Source organism: Aulostomus chinensis, chromosome 21 (assembly GCF_037954235.1).
Source record: "Aulostomus chinensis isolate RoL2024-O1b breed Wild chromosome 21, RoL_Achi_v1.0, whole genome shotgun sequence".
In the NCBI taxonomy this organism is placed as follows: Eukaryota; Metazoa; Chordata; class Actinopteri; order Syngnathiformes; family Aulostomidae; genus Aulostomus; species Aulostomus chinensis.
Genome location: NC_141340.1, coordinates 23,674,858 through 23,680,857, shown reverse-complemented (window position 1 = coordinate 23,680,857; position 6,000 = coordinate 23,674,858). Strand labels below are relative to the sequence as shown.

Genomic DNA, 6,000 nt, shown 5'->3' with positions numbered 1-6,000 from the left:
TTACACCTTTTCAAGTTAAACCTGCTCCAGTTACACCTGCTCCAGTTACACCTTCTCCAGTTACACCTGCTCCACGTACACCTGCTATGGTTCATACCTTCCCCAGCTACACCTGCTCCAGTTCACACCTTCTCAAGTTAAACCTTCTCCAGTTACACCTTCTCCAGTTACACCTGCTCCATGTACACCTGCTGCGGTTCACACCCTCTCCAGTTACACCTCCTCTAAGTACACCTTCTCCAGTTACACCTGCTCAACATACACCTACTGTGGTTCATACCTTCCCCAGCTACACCTGCTCCAGTTGCACCTTCTCCAGTTACACCTGCTCCACGTACACCTGCTATGGTTCATACCTTCCCCACTTACACCTGCTCCAGTTCACACCTTCTCAAGTTAAACCTGCCCCTGTTACACCTTCTCCAGTAACACCTGCTCCACGTACACCTGCTATGGTTCATACCTTCCCCAGCTACACCTGCTCCAGTTCACACCTTCTAAAGTTAAATCTGCTCCAGTTAAACCTTCTCCAGTTACACCTCCTCCATGTACACCTGCTGCGGTTCACACCTTCTCCAGTTATACCTCCTCCAAGTACACCTGCTCCAGTTACACCCACCACCTGTTACACCTGCTCCAGTCAAGCTATGTTTGCGCTTATGAGTCAAATAGCAGTTCAGAGTATGATCAACAAGAAAGGTCATAAGTCTGCTCTTAAACATAAAGAGGGGGTCTGGGTCCTGGACTGAAACTGGGAGACGGTTCCACAGGAGGGGAGCCTGATAGCTGAAGGCTCTGGCTCCATTCTACTGTTAGAACTCTAGGAACCAGCAGGAACCCTGCATCCTGGGAGTGAAGGGTTCTAGCTGGATCATAGGGGACTAGGAGCTCTGTCAGGGATGAAGGAGCCTGACTGTTGAGGACTTTGATGGTAGAAGAAGAATTTTAAATTCTGTTCTGAATTTGACAGGGAGCCATGCAGAGAAGCAGTCCAGGAGAGACCTGGTCTCTGCTACCAGTTCTAGTCAACACACGGGCAGCAGCATTCTGGACCAGCTGGAGAGTCTTTAGGGACTTGTTAGTCCAGCCTGGTAGGAGGGAGGTGCAGTGATCCAGCCTGGAAGTGACAAAAGCAGGGACTAGTTTTTCTGCGTCTTCTTGAGCCAGGATGTGTCTGATCTTAGCGATGTTACGTAGATGGAAGAAGGCGTCCTGGAGATTTGTTGAATGTGGGAGTTAAAGGGTCCTGGTCAAAGAGAACTCCTAGGTTCCTTGGGTTCCTAGGTTGCTGGGGGCCAGGGTGGTGCCATCCAGGGTACCTGTCTCATCAGATCAGGTGGTCCTCAGGTGTTTGGGCCCGGCACAAGAACTTCAGTTTATCAGAGTTTAATAAAGGAAATGATGGTCCTCCAGGTTTCCTGTCCTTCAGACAGACCTCCAGTTCAGTCAGCTGGTTTGTTCCATGTGGATCATTGATGAGTTCAGCTGTGTGTCGTCTGCATAGCAGTGAACATTAATGGAGTGTTTCCTGATCATGTGACCTAGAGGAAGCAGGTACAGGGTGAAGAGGACTGGTCCAAGCTCAGACCCTTGTGGAACACCTAAACTGACTGTAGTGGTCTCAGAGGAACCATCATTAACTAGTACCAACTGAGATGACCTAGTAAATATGACTTGAACCAGTTTAGTGTGGTTCCTCTAATACCAGTGACAGGTTCCAGTCTCTGTAGAAGGATATGGTGATCAATGGTATCAAAGCTGCACTGAGATCTAATCAGACCAGCACAGAGACCAGTCCCTCATCTGGTACCAGTAGGAGGCAAAAAGGTAATCTGACCACTGAGTACACACGGGTATCGGTACAGAGCCAGATTAGCGCCATCTGAGTTCTGTGCAGTTTGACTTAGGAGGCAAAGAGATGATCTCTCCTCTGAATTCTCAAGGAGTAAGAAAAGTGTGCCGGTCCAAACTCTGTACTGGGGAATAAAGACACCAGTGCCCTTCTACTGGTGAAATTGGACTGAGCTGGACCAGGCCAACTGTTACCATTACATTCTCTCCTTCAGCATGTGGCCGTGTTGACAGAGACGATCATGATCCCGCATCCCTGCTGCCGCCTTAGCTGTGACTGAATAACACCGCTTGCTTCATTTGATTTTGTATTGAAATCACATTTGTCTTGAAACCACTACACCTGTAGGGTTGCTCCTGATTCCAGCTCAGGGCTGCAGCTTTGAATGAATTCAAGGGCCTCCATTCAAGCTGTAGAAACACACACACACACACGCACACGCACACACACACACGCACACACACACACACATATACACACACACACCAAAGCCCTGGTAACACAGTTCTATTGAAGACTAAAAGCCAAGCCATGGTAATCATGGAGGTAGATTAGCATGCCACACAAAGCAAAGAGCCGACTCTGGCTGCTCGTCAATGCAAAACCATGACCTCCTATAATTACAAGCAGGATTCCAAAGAGGTTTTCAGCCTTTATGTGTGCATGTGTGCATGTGTACATGTGTTTGTGTGTGTGTGTGTGTGTGTGTGTGTGTGCGTGCGTGTATGAGTGTGTGCATGTGTGTGTGTGTGTGTGTGTGTGTGTGTGTGTGTGTGTGAGAACCCTTCACAAAGATGCATATAAATGAAATGTGAAATAACAAAATGTTATCTTTGTCTGATGATGAGATGAGGTTGTTTGATGGCTGCCTGACTAAATATCAGCGGGTGGGGTGGGGGCTCATCTAAATATATATAAAAATGTCGAGAGACATGGAGGCACGATGGTTATTGACACAGGTCGCACCCGTGGGGGTTGGGGATGTTTCGACACCCCCACTTTAACAGCAAGATGATTTCACCCCCGCACACACACACATTTTCCAAAGGTAAACCCGTTTGCCAGGTCAATTGTATCTTTTCGAGAGTTTTCAATCCAGCCATGAAGTGCAGAGTCACCGCGACAACTCCATGACAGTGATTAAATATGACATTTATTTGTGATTAAAAACGTGTCAATTATGATGCCGGACCTCCACTGTGAGGCTCTTTATCTACACTCTGTGGGCTTGACGTAAAGAATTACAACTTCTGGTCAGTCGCTGGACTAATCAGATGCCCTGATTTCTTCTTCCCTTGTTTCATGACGGCAGCATCCAATCCGGAGCAGCCAAAGATCAACTTAAGGCAAGATAGTTGTCTGCCAGTAATGAAAAGAAAAGATTAGCCGATATAAAGTAAATAAATATTACACACAACCTTGAAAGGCCCTCTGTGTCATTGTTGTGTGTTGGCCTTTTTCTCTCCTGATAGCGAGGGGCTGGACAACCATCGGCCTGCTTGAAGTTGACAGCGCCTCCTCTCTGTTGATCTGGGAGTTTTTTAAAAAGTGAATCAATGAATGAGTGTGTCAATATTTGAGATTTTCACCCATAATTGTTTTTAAGTGGTGTTATTTTATTCTTAGTTTTAGTTTTTTGGAACATTAGATAACCTACAATTAAACTGCTACTAAAACAATGAAAATAATTAAATTAAACATTGTGCAGGAGAGGTGGAAGCCAGAAAAGCTTCTGGAAATAGTGGTCATCTTCAAAGTCAAAAAGGATGATAAATAATAAAGTTCATATAAACAATAAGAGATTGTTTAGCAATTTCCATACAGGTTGTTTTTTCTGACAAAGCCAGTGTAGATATTGATTGCACTGATACAGGTAAATTCTTCCATCGTTGTTCCAAATTGTTCCATAGTGGCGATCCTCTGTATTTTAAAGTGTGTAGAATGTGGGAGGTGTGACAAGATGGAAGATGAATGATATGAATGACTGTCTGAGGAGAACTTCAAAAAAATTGGGAACAAATATTTAAAAAGATAATAGATTAAATTTGTCTGAATAAATATGCCTGTTCATAGTGAATGACTCGCAGTTCATAATGTCTGACTCCATGTTGGCCTCTGAATGCTGTCAGGGAGCATTCATTTTGGAGAGGGAAACAGTCAAAGGCATGCAGGATGGAACACCCCCACATTTAAAATCACTGCTCCACCCTTGGTGATTGATATGAACCTGAGTCACAGTCCATCAGTCATGAAGTAGGATCCATCAGTATCTGGTCTGTGCTCGTCGTCATGTGTTACATCACATCAGGAGATCCATATATTGATACTGATCGGGCTCAAAACTCACACTTTCCTTTATGCTGAATTAATATTGTACTTTCTCATTGTGATGGACTGGAGGTTGTTCAGGTGAGGACAGCCCTGTGATGTCATGGGTGTTTTCCAGTTGAAAATAAAACATTTGAGTCAGTAGCAGCCACCATGCTTCTGTCCTGAGGCTGCTGTGGGGTTTACGTCACGCTGAGTGGATGGGGGTGGGCTGGCTGGCTGGGGTGAGGGGTGATGGGGGATGGAGGAGGCAGGAAGGGGGAGGCACATAGCTCCTCCTCTCACAGTAATTGCTTTGAGCACAGGAGGTTATGTTCAGTGCAGAAGGAAGACACAGGTTGGTGTCTTTTGTCTCAGAATACCAGAACTGCCATCAGACTGCAGAGGCCTTGAAGCCCCCTGGCAGGCAGAACTACTTTGACTCGTCTTCAGGACACGGCTTTGATCACAGGTCCAGTGGGACAGGATGTCAGTCACAATGGGGCGTTTGCTGCATGATACAAGAGGTCCATGGATGTGTGTCCCCATGTGAACATCAGTGTCACCTTACCTATGAGAGTCACTAACAGGTCTGGTTGCCACTCTGTCAAACAATCTTAACATATTTCACACTGTAATTCAGTAATCACTCTACTTTTATTATACACTACTGCAATGCAAAAAAAACCCTTTCATATACTTATAAGTACTACATTTTAGAAACTACATGGTAGATGACTATTGTATCTGGAAGTTATGGAAGTATTTGTGTCCTTATGTGACTTCATATTTGACCGAATGCTGACGGCCTGTCAGTGACTTCATAGGAAATATTCAGAGCAGAAAACATGTGCAGAGAAGCTTGATATGTAAAAGAAGAAGAAATCCTCTGTTTCTCTTCTTCGATGGTGATGCAGAGTTATTCATCCTGGCACTCGTCCACTGCCATCACCCCAGCAACTCTGTCTAGCTGAGCCTGTTAGGCTAAATGCTAATCAAGTCCTGCTGGATGGCCTCAGAAAAGTACCAAATCGAGTTTCTGCTTAGTTAATACAATCAGCCTCAGGGCGGGGAAGAGGATGACTGTGCCATCATGTCTTCCATAATTTCATTTGGCCAGGCAGACGGCTGGCTGGGACTGGTGCTGGAGGGATGTTCACTGACACCAGGCATGGCTGGCTCAGCTCAGTGCCAAATACCACGGCTGTCAGAGGTTTCACGGGAGAAAGCAGCAGGACGGCATTGGGCCCAGGGGATAGACTGTCACCACAAAGAACACGTGAAGAAAACCAATATATTAAGTTACGTCCCTATATAAAGCTGACCCTTAAATATTACCAGCAATAATCTCATATTGTCCTATTGGCCACGTCCAAACAGGAAGAGGAAGTGGTCCACTGTGATGGACAAGCTGAGTAATAATATTCAAACTCCTTGTTTGCGCATATGAAGGTGACCTCTTTGCTGCTTTTGGGGTCACTCTATGTCACTCCTCTACAGTAGGAACAAGTGTCTGTTTGCTAATCATTGTTCAGCTGTAACACAAGACAGGACCTGACACAGGAGCCTTGGACATCCAGGAGGTCAACAGGTCTAGCTAATGCTGCATTCAGGGGAGGTGGGACTAATCAGAGGAGGGAATTTCTGTTCACATGAATGGCGCCTCATGATGGAAAAGGAGTTAAGTAGGAGTTTACATCATATATGCAGAAATATGCTGGACAAAGTCAATGATTGGTTATTGGCAACTTTTACTATTCATCAAACACTCACATCTAATCAGTGATATGATATCAGTGTACCTGTTGTGTGTAGCATGAGCTGGATTAGCTGTGATCAGC

At 45.4% G+C, this 6,000-nt stretch overlaps 1 pseudogene; it reads left to right on the top strand.

The window, feature by feature from the left end:
- Window positions 1-3,404, top strand: part of LOC147242068 (uncharacterized) — a 4,259-nt pseudogene extending 855 nt beyond the window's left edge.
- Window positions 3,405-6,000: the final 2,596 nt, after the last annotated feature.